Here is a 16,081-nt window from a genome sequence, read left to right on the forward strand (position 1 = left end):
CTCCGGGTGTCCTTACCATCCCACGCAAAGAGTGTTCAATTTTGGGAGTCTCTAGAAAGAGACAGCGCCAGAGTTGGTGGGTCTGTGAATGGGGTGTCCCGGCTACTTGAAGAGCAGCAAGAGCTTTTGGTCGTGGCTCCTTTGGGGTGGGAGGAATCCCTGGACATTCGCAATTGCTGAGCTGGGCTCCGGGTATACTCAGCTCCGCAGGAAGATAATATTGGAGTTTGGGAGGCTGTAGAAAGAGACAGCACCAGCGTTGGTGGGTCTGTGAATGGGGTGTCCTGACTACTTGAAGAGCAGCAAGAGCTTTTGGTCCTGGCTCTTTTGCGGTGGGAGGAATCCCTGGGCTTTCGCAATTGCTGAGGCTGCCTCTGGGTATACTCGGAGGCCCAGGAAGATAGCATTGGAGTTTGGGAGGCTCTAGAAAGAGACAGTGACATCTTTGGTGTGCCTTTGAATGGGGTTACGTGGCTACTTGAAGAGCAGGAAGAGCTTTTGTTCCTGGCCCCTTTGCGGTGGCAGGAATCCCTGGACGTTCGCAATTGCTGAGCTTGGCTCTGGTTATCCTCAGCAGCCCACGCAAGCAGTGTTCTCTTTTGGGAGGCTCTAGAAAGAGACAGCACAGCGTTGGTGGGTCTGTCAATGGGGTTTGCCTCGCTACTTGAAGAGCAGCAAGAGCTTTTGGTCCTGGCCCCTTTGCGGTGGGAGGAATCCCTGGACGTTCGCAGTTGCTGAGCCTGCCGCCGGGTGTACTCGGCGGCCCACGCAGATAGTACCGGGCTTTGGGAGGCACTAGAAAGAGACAGCGCCAGCGTTGGTGGGGCTGTGAATGTGGTTGCCTGGCTACTTGAAGAGCAGCAAGAACTTTTGGTCCTGGCGCCTTTGGGGTGGCAGGAATCCCTGGACGTTCGCAATTGCTGAGCCTGCCTCCGGGTATCCTCAGCGGCCCACGCAAACAGTGTTCTCTTTTGGGAGGCTCTGGAAAGAGACAGTGCCAGTGTTTTTGGGGCTGTGAATGGGGTGTCCTGGCTACTTGAAGAGCAGCAAGAGCTTTTGGTCCTGGCCCCTTTGCGGTGGGAGGAATCCCTGGACGTTCGCAATTGCTGAGCCTGCCTCCGGGTGTCCTTACCATCCCACGCAAAGAGTGTTCAATTTTGGGAGTCTCTAGAAAGAGACAGCGCCAGCGTTGGTGGGTCTGTCAATGGGTTTTGCCTCGCTACTTGAAGAGCAGCAAGAGCTTTTGGTCCTGGCCCCTTTGCGGTGGGAGGAATCCCTGGACGTTTGCAGTTGCTGACCCTGCCTCCAGGTGTCCTCAGCGGCCCATGGAAACATTGTTCTCTTTGCGAGGCTCTAGAAAGAGACAGCGCCAGAGTTGGTGGGTCTGTGAATGGGGTGTCCCGGCTACTTGAAGAGCAGCAAGAGCTTTTGGTCGTGGCTCCTTTGGGGTGGGAGGAATCCCTGGACATTCGCAATTGCTGAGCTGGGCTCCGGGTACACTCATCTCCGCAGGCATATAATATAGGAGTTTGCGAGGCTCTAGGAAGAGACAGCACCAGCGTTGGTGGGGCTGTGAATGGGGTTTGCCTCGCTACTTGAAGAGCAACAAGAGCTTTTGGTCCTGGCCCCTTTGCGGTGGGAGGAATCCCTGGACGTTCGCAATTGCTGAGCCTGCCTCCGGGTGTCCTTACCATCCCACGCAAAGAGTGTTCAATTTTGGGAGTCTCTAGAAAGAGACAGCGCCAGCGTTGGTGGGTCTGTCAATGGGTTTTGCCTCGCTACTTGAAGAGCAGCAAGAGCTTTTGGTCGTGGCCCCTTTGCGGTGGGAGGAATCCCTGGACGTTCGCAGTTGCTGAGCTGGGCTCCGGGTATACTCAGCTCCGCAGGCAGATAATATTGGAGTTTGGGAGGCTCTAGAAAGAGACAGTGACATCGTTGGTGGGCCTATGAATGGGGTTACGTGGCTACTTGAAGAGCAGCAAGAGCTTTTGATCCTGGTCCTTTGGGGTGGCAGTAATCCCTGGACGTTCGCAATTGCTGAGCCTGCCTCCGGGTGTCCTCAGCAGCCCACGCAAACAGTTTTCTCTTTTGGGAGGCTCTAGAAAGAGACAGCACCAGTGTTGGTGGGTCTGTCAATGGGGTGTCCTGACTACTTGAAGAGCAGCAAGAACTTTTGATCCTGGCCCCTTTGCGGTGGGAGGAATCCCTGGACGTTCGCAATTGCTGAGCCTGCCTCCGGGTGTCCTCAGCAGCCCACCCAATAGTGTTCAATTTTGGGAGGCTCTAGAAAGAGACAGTGCCAGCGTTGGTGGGGCTGTGAATGGGGTTGCGTGGCTACTTGAAAAGCAGCAAGAGCTCTTGGTCCTGGCCCCTTTGCGGTGGGAGGAATCCCTGGGCTTTCGCAATTGCTGAGCCTGCCTCCAAGTGTACTCGGCGGTCCATGCAGATATTCTTCGGCTTTGGGAGACACTAGAAAGAGACAGCGCCAGCATTTGTGTGTCAGTGAATGGGGTGTCCTGGCTACTTGAAGAGCAGCAAGAGCTTTTGGTCCTGGCCCCTTTGCGGTGGGAGGAATCCCTGGACGTTCGCAATTCCTGAGCTTGGCTCTGGTTGTCCTCAGCGGCCCACGCAAGCAGTGTTCTCTTTTGGGAGGCTCTAGAAAGAGACAGTGCCAGTGTTTCCGGGGCTGTGAATGGGGTTTGCCTCGCTACTTGAAGAGCAGCAAGAGCTTTTGGTCCTGGCGCCTTTGGGGTGGCAGGAATCCCTGGACGTTCGCAATTGCTGATCCTGCCTCAGGGTGTCCTCAGCGGCCCACGCAAACAGTGTTCTCTTTTGGGAGGCTCTGGAAAGAGACAGTGCCAGTGTTTTTGGGGCTGTGAGTGGGGTGTCCTGGCTACTTGAAGAGCAGCAAGAGCTTTTGGTCCTGGCCCCTTTGCTGTGGCAGGAATCCCTCGACGTTCGCAATTGCTGAGCCTGCCTCCGGGTGTCCTTACCAACCCACGCAAAGAATGTTCAATTTTGGGAGTCTCTAGAAAGAGACAGCGCCAGCGTTGCTGGGTCTGTCAATGGGTTCTGCCTCGCTACTTGAAGAGCAGCAAGAGCTTTTGGTCGTGGCCCCTTTGCGGTGGGAGGAATCCCTGGACGTTCGCAGTTGCTGAGCCTGCCTCCAGGTGTCCTCAGCGGCCCAGGGAAACAGTGTTCTCTTTGCGAGGCTCTAGAAAGAGACAGCGCCAGAGTTGGTGGGTCTGTGAATGGGGTGTCCCGGCTACTTGAAGAGCAGCAAGAGCTTTTGGTCGTGGCTCCTTTGGGGTGGGAGGAATCCCTGGACATTCGCAATTGCTGAGCTGGGCTCCGGGTATACTCAGCTCCACAGGCAGATAATATTGGGCTTTGGGAGGAACTAGAAAGAGACAGCACCAGCGTTGGTGGGGCTGTGAATGGGGTGTCCTGGCTACTTGAAGAGCAGCAAGAGCTTTTGGTCCTGGCTCCTTTGGGGTGGGAGGAATCCCTGGGCTTTCGCAATTGCTGATCCTGCCTCTGGGTATACTCGGAGGCCCAGGCAGATAGCATTGGAGTTTGGGAGGCTCTAGAAAGAGACAGTGACATCGTTGGTGGGCCTATGAATGGGGTTACGTGGCTACTTGAAGAGCAGCAAGAGCTTTTGGTCCTGGCCCCTTTGCGGTGGCAGGAATCCCTGGACGTTCGCAATTGCTGAGCCTGCCTCCGGGTGTCCTCAGCGGCCCACGCAAACAGTGTTCTCTTTTGGGAGGCTCTGGAAAGAGACAGTGCCAGTGTTTTGGGGCTGTGAATGGGGTGTCCTGGCTACTTGAAGAGCAGGAAGAGCTTTTGGTCCTGGCGCCTTTGGGGTGGCAGGAATCCCTGGACGTTCGCAATTGCTGAGCCTGCCTCCGGGTGTCCTCAGCAGCCCACGCAAACAGTTTTCTCTTTTGGGAGGCTCTAGAAAGAGACAGCACCAGTGTTGGTGGTTCTGTCAATGGGGTGTCCTGACTACTTGAAGAGCAGCAAGAGCTTTTGATCCCGGCCCCTTTGCGGTGGGAGGAACCTCTGGACGTTCACAATTGCTGAGCCTGCCTCCAGGTGTCCTCAGCAGCCCACCCAATAGTGTTCAATTTTGGGAGGATCTAGAAAGAGACAGCGCCAGCGTTGGTGGGGCTGTGAATGGGGTTGCGTGGCTACTTGAAGAGCAGGAAGAGCTCTTGGTCCTGGCCCCTTTGCGGTGGGAGGAATCACTGGGCTTTCGCAATTGCTGAGCCTGCCTCCAAGTGTGCTCGGCGGTCCATGCAGATATTCTTCGACTTTGGGAGACACTAGAAAGAGACAGCGCCAGCGTTGGTGGGTCTGTCAATGGGTTTTGCCTCGCTACTTGAAGAGCAGCAAGAGCTTTTGGTCCTGGCCCCTTTGGGGTGGGAGGAATCCCTGGACGTTCGCAATTGCTGAGCCTGCCTCAGGGTGTACTCGGCGGCCCACGCAGATAGTACTGGGCTTTGGGAGGCACTACACAGAGACAGCGCCAGCGTTGGTGGGGCTGTGAATGGGGTTGCCTGGCTACTTGAAGAGCAGCAAGAGCTTTTGGTCGTGGCGCCTTTGGGGTGGCAGGAATCCCTGGACGTTCGCAATTGCTGAGCCTGCCTCAGGGTGTCCTCAGCGGCCCACGCAAACAGTGTTCTCTTTTGGGAGGCTCTGGAAAGAGACAGTGCCAGCGTTTTTGGGGCTGTGAATGGGGTGTCCTGGCTACTTGAAGAGCAGCAAGAGCTTTTGGTCCTGGCCCCTTTGCGGTGGGAGGAATCCCTGGACGTTCGCAATTCCTGAGCTTGCCTCCGGGTGTCCTTACCATCCCACGCAAAGAGTGTTCAATTTTGGGAGTCTCTAGAAAGAGACAGCGCCAGCGTTGCTGGGTCTGTCAATGGGTTTTGCCTCGCTACTTGAAGAGCAGCAAGAGCTTTTGGTCGTGGCCCCTTTGTGGTGGGAGGAATCCCTGGACGTTCGCAGTTGCTGAGCCTGCCTCCAGGTGTCCTGAGCGGCCCAGGAAAACAGTGTTCTCTTTGCGAGGCTCTAGAAAGAGACAGCGCCAGAGTTGGTGGGTCTGTGAATGGGGTGTCTTGACTACTTGAAGAGCAGCAAGAGCTCTTGGTCCTGGCCCCTTTGCGGTGGGAGGAATCCCTGGACATTCGCAATTGCTGAGCCTGCCTCCGGGTGTCTTTACCATCCCACGCAAAGAGTGTTCAATTTTGGGAGTCTCTTGAAAGAGACAGCGCCAGCGTTGGTGGGTCTGTCAATGGGTTTTGCCTCGCTACTTGAAGAGCAGCAAGAGCTTTTGGTCCTGGAGCCTTTGCGGTGGGAGGAATCCCTGGACGTTCTCAGTTGCTGAGCCTGCCTCCAGGTGTCCTGAGCGGCCCAGGCAAACAGTGTTCTCTTTGCGAGGCTCTAGAAAGAGACAGCGCCAGCGTTTGTGGGTCTGTTAATGGGGTGTCCCGGCTACTTGAAGAGCAGCAAGAGCTTTTGGTCGTGGCTCCTTTGGGGTGGGAGGAATCCCTGGACATTCGCAATTGCTGAGCCTGCCTCCGGGTATACTCAGCTCCGCAGGCAGATATTATTGGGCTTTGGGAGGAACTAGAAAGAGACAGCACCAGCGTTGGTGGGGCTGTGAATAGGGTGTCCTGGCTACTTGAAGAGCAGCAAGAGCTTTTGGTCCTGGCGCCTTTGGGGTGGCAGGAATCCCTGGACGTTCGCAATTGCTGAGCCTGCCTCCGGGTGTCCTCAGCAGCCCACGCAAACAGTGTTCTCTTTTGGGAGGCTCTAGAAAGAGACAGCACCAGTGTTGGTGGGTCTGTCAATGGGGTGTCCTGACTACTTGAAGAGCAGCAAGAGCTTTGGATCCCGGCCCCTTTGCGGTGGGAGGAACCTCTGGACGTTCACAATTGCTGAGCCTGCCTCCGGGTGTCCTCAGCAGCCCACCCAATAGCGTTCAATTTTGGGAGGCTCTAGAAAGAGACAGCGCCAGCGTTGGTGGGGCTGTGAATGGGGTTGCGTGGCTACTTGAAGAGCAGGAAGAGCTCTTGGTCCTGGCCCCTTTGCGGTGGGAGGAATCCCTGGGCTTTCGCAATTGCTGAGCCTGCCTCCAAGTGTGCTCGGCGGTCCATGCAGATATTCTTCGGCTTTGGGAGACACTAGAAAGAGACAGCGCCAGCGTTTGTGTGTCAGTGAATGGGGTGTCCTGGCTACTTGAAGAGCAGCAAGAGCTTTTGGTCCTGGCCCCTTTGCGGTGGGAGGAATCCCTGGACGTTCGCAATTGCTGAGCTTGGCTCTGGTTGTCCTCAGCAGCCCACGCAAGCAGTGTTCTCTTTTGGGAGGCTCTAGAAAGAGACAGCGCCAGCGTTGGTGGGTCTGTCAATGGGTTTTGCCTCGCTACTTGAAGAGCAGCAAGAGCTTTTGGTCGTGGCCCCTTTGCGGTGGGAGGAATCCCTGGACGTTCGCAGTTGCTGAGCCTGCCTCCAGGTGTCCTCAGCGGCCCAGGCAAACAGTGTTCTCTTTGCGAGGCTCTAGAAAGAGACAGCGCCAGCGTTGGTGGGTCTGTGAATGGGGTGCCCCGGCTACTTGAAGAGCAGCAAGAGCTTTTGGTCGTGGCTCCTTTGGGGTGGGAGGAATCCCTGGACATTCGCAATTGCTGAGCTGGGCTCCGGGTATACTCAGCTCCGCAGGCAGATAATATTGGAGTTTGGGAGGCTGTAGAAAGAGACAGCGCCAGCGTTGGTGGGGCTGTGAATGTGGTTGCGTGGCTACTTGAAGAGCAGCAAGAGCTTTTGGTCCTGGCCCCTTTGCGGTGGGAGGAATCCCTGGACGTTCAAAATTGCTGATCCTGCCTCCGGGTGTCCTTACCATCCCACGCAAAGAATGTTCAATTTTGGGAGTCTCTAGAAAGAGACAGCGCCAGCGTTGCTGGGTCTGTCAATGGGTTCTGCCTCGCTACTTGAAGAGCAGCAAGAGCTTTTGGTCGTGGCCCCTTTGCGGTGGGAGGAATCCCTGGACGTTCGCAGTTGCTGAGCCTTCCTCCAGGTGTCCTCAGCGGCCCAGGCAAACAGTGTTCTCTTTGCGAGGCTCTAGAAAGAGACAGCGCCAGAGTTGGTGGGTCTGTGAATGGGGTGTCCCGGCTACTTGAAGATCACCAAGAGCTTTTGGTCGTGGCTCCTTTGGGGTGGGAGGAATCCCTGGACATTCGCAATTGCTGAGCTGGGCTCCGGGTATACTCAGCTCCGCAGGCAGATAATATTGGGCTTTGGGAGGAACTAGAAAGAGACAGCACCAGCGTTGGTGGGGCTGTGAATGGGGTGTCCTGGCTACTTGAAGAGCAGCAAGAGCTTTTGGTCCTGGCTCCTTTGGGGTGGGAGGAATCCCTGGGCTTTCACAATTGCTGAGCTGGGCTCCGGGTATACTCGGAGGCCCAGGCAGATAGCATTGGAGTTTGGGAGGCTCTAGAAAGAGACAGTGACATCCTTGGTGGGCCTATGAATGGGGTTACGTGGCTACTTGAAGAGCAGCAAGAGCTTTTGATCCCGGCCCCTTTGCGGTGGGAGGAACCTCTGGACGTTCACAATTGCTGAGCCTGCCTCCGGGTGTCCTCAGCAGCCCACCCAATAGCGTTCAATTTTGGGAGGCTCTAGAAAGAGACAGCGCCAGCGTTGGTGGGGCTGTGAATGGGGTTGCGTGGCTACTTGAAGAGCAGGAAGAGCTCTTGGTCCTGGCCCCTTTGCGGTGGGAGGAATCCCTGGGCTTTCGCAATTGCTGAGCCTGCCTCCAAGTGTGCTCGGCGGTCCATGCAGATATTCTTCGGCTTTGGGAGACACTAGAAAGAGACAGCGCCAGCGTTTGTGTGTCAGTGAATGGGGTGTCCTGGCTACTTGAAGAGCAGCAAGAGCTTTTGGTCCTGGCCCCTTTGCGGTGGGAGGAATCCCTGGACGTTCGCAATTCCTGAGCTTGGCTCTGGTTGTCCTCAGCAGCCCACGCAAGCAGTGTTCTCTTTTGGGAGGCTCTAGAAAGAGACAGCGCCAGCGTTGGTGGGTCTGTCAATGGGTTTTGCCTCGCTACTTGAAGAGCAGCAAGAGCTTTTGGTCGTGGCCCCTTTGCGGTGGGAGGAATCCCTGGACGTTCGCAGTTGCTGAGCCTGCCTCCAGGTGTCCTGAGCGGCCCAGGCAAACAGTGTTCTCTTTGCGAGGCTCTAGAAAGAGACAGCGCCAGCGTTGGTGGGTCTGTGAATGGGGTGTCCCGGCTACTTGAACAGCAGCAAGAGCTTTTGGTCCTGGCCCCTTTGCGGTGGGAGGAATCCCTGGACATTCGCAATTGCTGAGCTGGGCTCCGGGTATACTCAGCTCCGCAGGCAGATAATATTGGGCTTTGGGAGTCTCTAGAAAGAGACAGCGCCAGCGTTGGTGGGGCTGTGAATGTGGTTGCGTGGCTACTTGAAGAGCAGCAAGAGCTCTTGGTCCTGGCCCCTTTGCGGTGGGAGGAATCCCTGGACGTTCGCAATTGCTGATCCTGCCTCCGGGTGTACTCGGCGGCCCACGCAGATAGTACTGGGCTTAGGGAGGCACTAGAAAGAGACAGCGCCAGCGTTGGTGGGTCTGTGAATGGGGTGTCCTGGCTACTTGAAGAGCAGCAAGAGCTTTTGGTCCTGGCCTCTTTGCGGTGGGAGGAATCCCTGGCTTTCGCAATTGCTGAGCCTGCCTCCAAGTGTACTCGGCGGTCCATGCAGATATTCTTCGGCTTTGGGAGACACTAGAAAGAGACAGCGCCAGCGTTGGTGTGTCAGTGAACGGGGTGTCCTGGCTACTTGAAGAGCAGCAAGAGCTTTTGGTCGTGGACCCTTTGCGGTGGGAGGAATCCCTGGACGTTCGCAATTGCTGATCCTGCCTCCGGGTGTACTCGGCGGCCCACGCAGATAGTACTGGGCTTTGGGAGGAACTAGAAAGAGACAGCGCCAGCGTTGGTGGGTCTGTGAATGGGGTGTCCTGGCTACTTGAAGAGCAGTAAGAGCTTTTGGTCCTGGCCCCTTTGGGGTGGGAGGAATCCCTGGACGTTCGCAATTGCTGAGCCTGCCTCCGGGTGTCCTCAGCGGACCACGCAAACAGTGTGCTCTTTTGGGAGGCTCTGGAAAGAGACAGTGCCAGCGTTGGTGGGTCTGTGAATGGGGTGTCCCGGCTACTTGAAGAGCAGCAAGAGCTTTTGGTCGTGGCTCCTTTGGGGTGGGAGGAATCCCTGGACATTCGCAATTGCTGAGCTGGGCTCCGGGTATACTCAGCTCCGCAGGCAGATAATATTGGGCTTTGGGAGGAACTAGAAAGAGACAGCACCAGCGTTGGTGGGGCTGTGAATGGGGTGTCCTGGCTACTTGAAGAGCAGCAAGAGCTTTTGGTCCTGGCTCCTTTGGGGTGGGAGGAATCCCTGGGCTTTCGCAATTGCTGAGGCTGCCTCTGGGTATACTCGGAGGCCCAGGCAGATAGCATTGGAGTTTGGGAGGCTCTAGAAAGAGACAGTGACATCCTTGGTGGGCCTATGAATGGGGTTACGTGGCTACTTGAAGAGCAGGAAGAGCTTTTGGTCCTGGCGCCTTTGGGGTGGCAGGAATCCCTGGACGTTCGCAATTGCTGAGCCTGCCTCCGGGTGTCCTCAGCAGCCCACGCAAACAGTTTTCTCTTTTGGGAGGCTCTAGAAAGAGACAGCACCAGTGTTGGTGGGTCTGTCAATGGGGTGTCCTGACTACTTGAAGAGCAGCAAGAGCTTTGGATCCCGGCCCCTTTGCGGTGGGAGGAACCTCTGGACGTTCACAATTGCTGAGCCTGCCTCCAGGTGTCCTCAGCAGCCCACCCAATAGTGTTCAATTTTGGGAGTCTCTAGAAAGAGACAGCGCCAGCGTTGGTGGGGCTGTGAATGGGGTTGTGTGGCTACTTGAAGAGCAGGAAGAGCTCTTGGTCCTGGCCCCTTTGCGGTGGGAGGAATCCCTGGGCTTTCGCAATTGCTGAGCCTGCCTCCAAGTGTGCTCGGCGGTCCATGCAGATATTCTTCGGCTTTGGGAGACACTAGAAAGAGACAGCGCCAGAGTTGGTGGGGCTGTGAATGGGGTGTCCTGGCTACTTGAAGAGCAGCAAGAGCTTTTGGTCCTGGCTCCTTTGGGGTGGGAGGAATCCCTGGGCTTTCGCAATTGCTGAGGCTGCCTCTGGGTATACTCGGAGGCCCAGGCAGATAGCATTGGAGTTTGGGAGGCTCTAGAAAGAGACAGTGACATCCTTGGTGGGCCTATGAATGGGGTTACGTGGCTACTTGAAGAGCAGGAAGAGCTTTTGGTCCTGGCGCCTTTGGGGTGGCAGGAATCCCTGGACGTTCGCAATTCCTGAGCTTGGCTCTGGTTGTCCTCAGCAGCCCACGCAAGCAGTGTTCTCTTTTGGGAGGCTCTAGAAAGAGACAGCGCCAGAGTTGGTGGGTCTGTCAATGGGTTTTGCCTCGCTACTTGAAGAGCAGCAAGAGCTTTTGGTCGTGGCCCCTTTGCGGTGGGAGGAATCCCTGGACGTTCGCAGTTGCTGAGCCTGCCTCCAGGTGTCCTCAGCGGCCCAGGCAAACAGTGTTCTCTTTGCGAGGCTCTAGAAAGAGACAGCGCCAGCGTTGGTGGGTCTGTGAATGGGGTGTCCCGGCTACTTGAAGAGCAGCAAGAGCTTTTGGTCGTGGCTCCTTTGGGGTGGGAGGAATCCCTGGACATTCGCAATTGCTGAGCTGGGCTCCGGGTATACTCAGCTCTGCAGGCAGATAATATTGGAGTTTGGGAGGCTCTAGAAAGAGACAGCGCCAGCATTGGTGGGGCTGTGAATGTGGTTGCGTGGCTACTTGAAGAGCAGCAAGAGCTTTTGGTCCTGGCCCCTTTGCGGTGGGAGGAATCCCTGGACGTTCACAATTGCTGATCCTGCCTCCGGGTGTCCTTACCATCCCACGCAAATAATGTTCAATTTTGGGAGTCTCTAGAAAGAGACAGCGCCAGCGTTGCTGTGTCTGTCAATGGGTTTTGCATCGCTACTTGAAGAGCAGCAAGAGCTTTTGGTCGTGGCGCCTTTGAGGTGGGAGGAATCCCTGGACGTTCGCAGTTGCTGAGCCTGCCTCCATATGTCCTGAGCGGCCCAGGCAAACAGTGTTCTCTTTGCGAGGCTCTAGAAAGAGACAGCGCCAGAGTTGGTGGGTCTGTGAATGGGGTGTCCCGGCTACTTGAAGATCACCAAGAGCTTTTGGTCGTGGCTCCTTTGGGGTGGGAGGAATCCCTGGACATTCGCAATTGCTGAGCTGGGCTCCGGGTATACTCAGCTCCGCAGGCAGATAATATTGGGCTTTGGGAGGAACTAGAAAGAGACAGCACCAGCGTTGGTGGGTCTGTGAATGGGGTGTCCTGGCTACTTGAAGAGCAGCAAGAGCTTTTGGTCCTGGCTCCTTTGGGGTGGGAGGAATCCCTGGGCTTTCGCAATTGCTGAGGCTGCCTCTGGGTATACTCGGAGGCCCAGGCAGATAGCATTGGAGTTTGGGAGGCTCTAGAAAGAGACAGCACCAGCGTTGGTGGGCCTATGAATGGGGTTACGTGGCTACTTGAAGAGCAGCAAGAGCTTTTGGTCCTGGCGCCTTTGGGGTGGCAGGTATCCCTGGACGTTCGCAATTGCTGAGCCTGCCTCCGGGTGTCCTCAGCAGCCCACGCAAACTGTTTTCTCTTTTGGGAGGCTCTAGAAAGAGACAGCACCAGTGTTGGTGGGTCTGTCAATGGGGTGTCCTGACTACTTGAAGAGCAGCAAGAGCTTTTGATCCCGGCCCCTTAGCGGTGGGAGGAACCTCTGGACGTTCACAATTGCTGAGCCTGCCTCCGGGTGTCCTCAGCAGCCCACCCAATAGTGTTCAATTTTGGAAGGCTCTAGAAAGAGACAGCGCCAGCGTTGGTGGGGCTGTGAATGGGGTTGCGTGGCTACTTGAAGAGCAGGAAGAGCTCTTGGTCCTGGCCCCTTTGCGGTGGGAGGAATCCCTGGGCTTTCGCAATTGCTGATCCTGCCTCCGGGTGTCCTTACCATCCCACGCAAAGAATGTTCAATTTTGGGAGTCTCTAGAAAGAGACAGCGCCAGCGTTGGTGGGTCTGTCAATGGGTTCTGCCTCGCTACTTGAAGAGCAGCAAGAGCTTTTGGTCGTGGCCCCTCTGCGGTGGGAGGAATCCCTGGACGTTTGCACTTGCTGAGCCTGCCTCAGGGTGTCCTCAGCGGTCCACGCAAACAGTGTTCTCTTTTGGGAGGCTCTGGAAAGAGACAGTGCCAGCGTTGGTGGGGCTGTGAATGGGGTGTCCTGGCTACTTGAAGAGCAGCAAGAGCTCTTGGTCCTGGCCCCTTTGCGGTGGGAGGAATCCCTGAGCTTTCGCAATTGCTGATCCTGCCTCCAGGTGTCCTTACCATCCCACGCAAAGAATGTTCAATTTTGGGAGTCTCTAGAAAGAGACAGCGCCAGCGTTGCTGGGTCTGTGAATGGGGTGTCCCGGCTACTTGAAGAGCAGCAAGAGCTTTTGGTCGTGGCTCCTTTGGGGTGGGAGGAATCCCTGGACATTCGCAATTGCTGAGCCTGCCTCCGGGTGTCCTTACCATCCCACGCAAAGAGTGTTCAATTTTGGGAGTCTCTAGAAAGAGACAGCGCCAGCGTTGGTGGGTCTGTCAATGGGTTTTGCCTCGCTACTTGAAGAGCAGCAAGAGCTTTTGGTCGTGGCCCCTTTGGGGTAGGAGGAATCCCTGGACGTTCGCAGTTGCTGAGCCTGCCTCCAGGTATCCTCAGCGGCCCAGGGAAACAGTGTTCTCTTTGCGAGGCTCTAGAAAGAGACAGCGCCAGAGTTGGTGGGTCTGTGAATGGGGTGTCCCGGCTACTTGAAGAGCAGCAAGAGCTTTTGGTCGTGGCTTTTTTGGGGTGGGAGGAATCCCTGGACATTCGCAATTGCTGAGCTGGACTCCGGGTATACTCAGCTCCGCAGGCAGTTAATATTGGAGTTTGGGAGGCTGTAGAAAGAGACAGCACCAGCGTTGGTGGGGCTGTGAATGGGGTGTCCTGGCTACTTGAAGAACAGCAAGAACTTTTGGTCCTGGCCCCTTTGCGGTGGGAGGAATCCCTGGACGTTCGCAATTGCTGATCCTGCCTCCGGGTGTACTCGGCGGCCCACGCAGATAGTACTGGGCTTTGGGAGGCACTAGAAAGAGACAGCGCCAGCGTTGGTGGGGCTGTGAATGGGGTTGCCTGGCTACTTGAAGAGCAGCAAGAGCTTTTGGTCGTGGCGCCTTTGAGGTGGCAGGAATCCCTGGACGTTCTCAATTGCTGAGCCTGCCTCAGGGTGTCCTAAGCGGCCCACGCAAACAGTGTTCTCTTTTGGGAGGCTCTGGAAAGAGACAGTGCCAGTGTTTTTTGGGCTGTGAATGGGGTGTCCTGGCTACTTGAAGAGCAGCAAGAGCTTTTGGTCCTGGCCCCTTTGCGGTGGGAGGAATCCCTGGACGTTCGCAATTGCTGAGCCTGCCTCCGGGTGTCCTTACCATCCCACGCAAAGAGTGTTCAATTTTGGGAGGCTCTAGAAAGAGACAGCGCCAGCGTTGGTGGGTCTGTCAATGGGTTTTGCCTCGCTACTTGAAGAGCAGCAACAGCTTTTGGTCGTGGCCCCTTTGTGGTGGGAGGAATCCCTGGACGTTCTCAGTTGCTGAGCCTGCCTCCAGGTGTCCTGAGCGGCCCAGGCAAACAGTGTTCTCTTTGCGAAGCTCTAGAAAGAGACAGCGCCAGAGTTGGTGGGTCTGTGAATGGGGTTGCGTGGCTACTTGAAGAGCAGCAAGAGCTTTTGGTTGTGGCTTTTTTGGGGTGGGAGGAATCCCTGGACGTTCGCAATTGGTGAGGCTGCCTCTGGGTATACTCGGAGGCCCAGGCAGATAGCATTGGAGTTTGGGAGGCTCTAGAAAGAGTCAGTGACATCGTTGGTGGGCCTATGAATGGGGTTACGTGGCTACTTGAAGAGCAGCAAGAGCTTTTGGTCCTGGCGCCTTTGGGATGGCAGGAATCCCTGGACGTTCGCAATTGCTGAGCCTGCCTCCGGGTGTCCTCAGCAGCCCACCCAATAGCGTTCAATTTGCGAGGCTCTAGAAAGAGACAGCGCCAGCGTTGGTGGGGCTGTGAATGGGGTTGCGTGGCTACTTGAAGAGCAGGAAGAGCTCTTGGTCCTGGCCCCTTTGGGTTGGGAGGAATCCCTGGGCTTTCGCAATTGCTGAGCCTGCCTCCGGGTGTCTTTACCATCCCACGCAAAGAGTGTTCAATTTGGGAGTCTCTTGAAAGAGACAGCGCCAGCGTTGGTGGGTCTGTCAATGGGTTTTGCCTCGCTACTTGAAGAGCAGCAAGAGCTTTTGGTCCTGGCCCCTTTGCGGTGGGAGGAATCCCTGGACGTTCGCAGTTGCTGAGCCTGCCTCCGGGTGTACTCGGCGGCCCAGGCAAACAGTGTTCTCTTTGCGAGGCTCTAGAAAGAGACAGCGCCAGAGTTGGTGGGTCTGTGAATGGGGTGTCCCGGCTACTTGAAGAGCAGCAAGAGCTTTTGGTCGTGGCTCCTTTGGGGTGGGAGGAATCCCTGGGCTTTCGCAATTGCTGAGCTGGGCTCCGGGTATACTCAGCTCCGCAGGCAGATAATATTGGAGTTTGGGAGGCTCTGGAAAGAGACAGCGCCAGCATTGGTGGGGCTGTGAATGGGGTTGCGTGTCTACTTGAAGAGCAGCAAGAGCTTTTGGTCGTGGCTCCTTTGGGGTGGGAGGAATCCCTGGACGTTCACAATTGCTGATCCTGCCTCCGGGTGTCCTTACCATCCCACGCAAAGAATGTTCAATTTTGGGAGTCTCTAGAAAGAGACAGCGCCAGCGTTGCTGGGTCTGACAATGGGTTCTGCCTCGCTACTTGAAGAGCAGCAAGAGCTTTTGGTCGTGGCCCCTTTGCGGTGGGAGGAATCCCTGGACGTTCGCAGTTGCTGAGCCTTCCTCCAGGTGTCCTCAGCGGCCCAGGCAAACAGTGTTCTCTTTGCGAGGCTCTAGAAAGAGACAGCGCCAGAGTTGGTGGGTCTGTGAATGGGGTGTCCCGGCTACTTGAAGAGCAGCAAGAGCTTTTGGTCGTGGCTCCTTTGGGGTGGGAGGAATCCCTGGACATTCGCAATTGCTGAGCTGGGCTCCGGGTATACTCAGCTCCGCAGGCAGTTAATATTGGAGTTTGGGAGGCTGTAGAAAGAGACAGCACCAGCGTTGGTGGGGCTGTGAATGGGGTGTCCTGGCTACTTGAAGAGCAGCAAGAGCTTTTGGTCCTGGCTCCTTTGGGGTGGGAGGAATCCCTGGGCTTTCGCAATTGCTGAGGCTGCCTCTGGGTATACTCGGAGGCCCAGGCAGATAGCATTGGAGTTTGGGAGGCTCTAGAAAGAGACAGTGACATCGTTGGTGGGCCTATGAATGGGGTTACGTGGCTACTTGAAGAGCAGCAAGAGCTTTTGGTCGTGGCGCCTTTGGGGTGGCAGGAATCCCTGGACGTTCGCAATTGCTGAGCCTGCCTCCGGGTGTCCTCAGCAGCCCACGCAAACAGTTTTCTCTTTTGGGAGGCTCTAGAAAGAGACAGCACCAGTGTTGGTGGGTCTGTCAATGAAGTGTCCTGACTACTTGAAGAGCAGCAAGAGCTTTTGATCCCGGCCCCTTTGCAGTGGGAGGAATCCCTGGACGTTCACAATTGCTAATCCTGCCTCCGGGTGTCCTTACCATCCCACGCAAAGAATGTTCAATTTTGGGAATCTCTAGAAAGAGACAGCGCCAGCGTTGCTGGGTCTGTCAATGGGTTCTGCCTCGCTACTTGAAGAGCAGCAAGAGCTTTTGGTCGTGGCCCCTTTGCGGTGGGAGGAATCCCTGGACGTTCGCAGTTGCTGAGCCTGCCTCCAGGTGTCCTCAGCAGCCCAGGCAAACAGTGTTCTCTTTGCGAGGCTCTAGAAAGAGACAGCGCCAGAGTTGGTGGGTCTGTGAATGG

Source organism: Platalea leucorodia, assembly GCF_965183815.1.
Source record: "Platalea leucorodia genome assembly, chromosome: 6".
Classification (NCBI taxonomy): Eukaryota; Metazoa; Chordata; class Aves; order Pelecaniformes; family Threskiornithidae; genus Platalea; species Platalea leucorodia.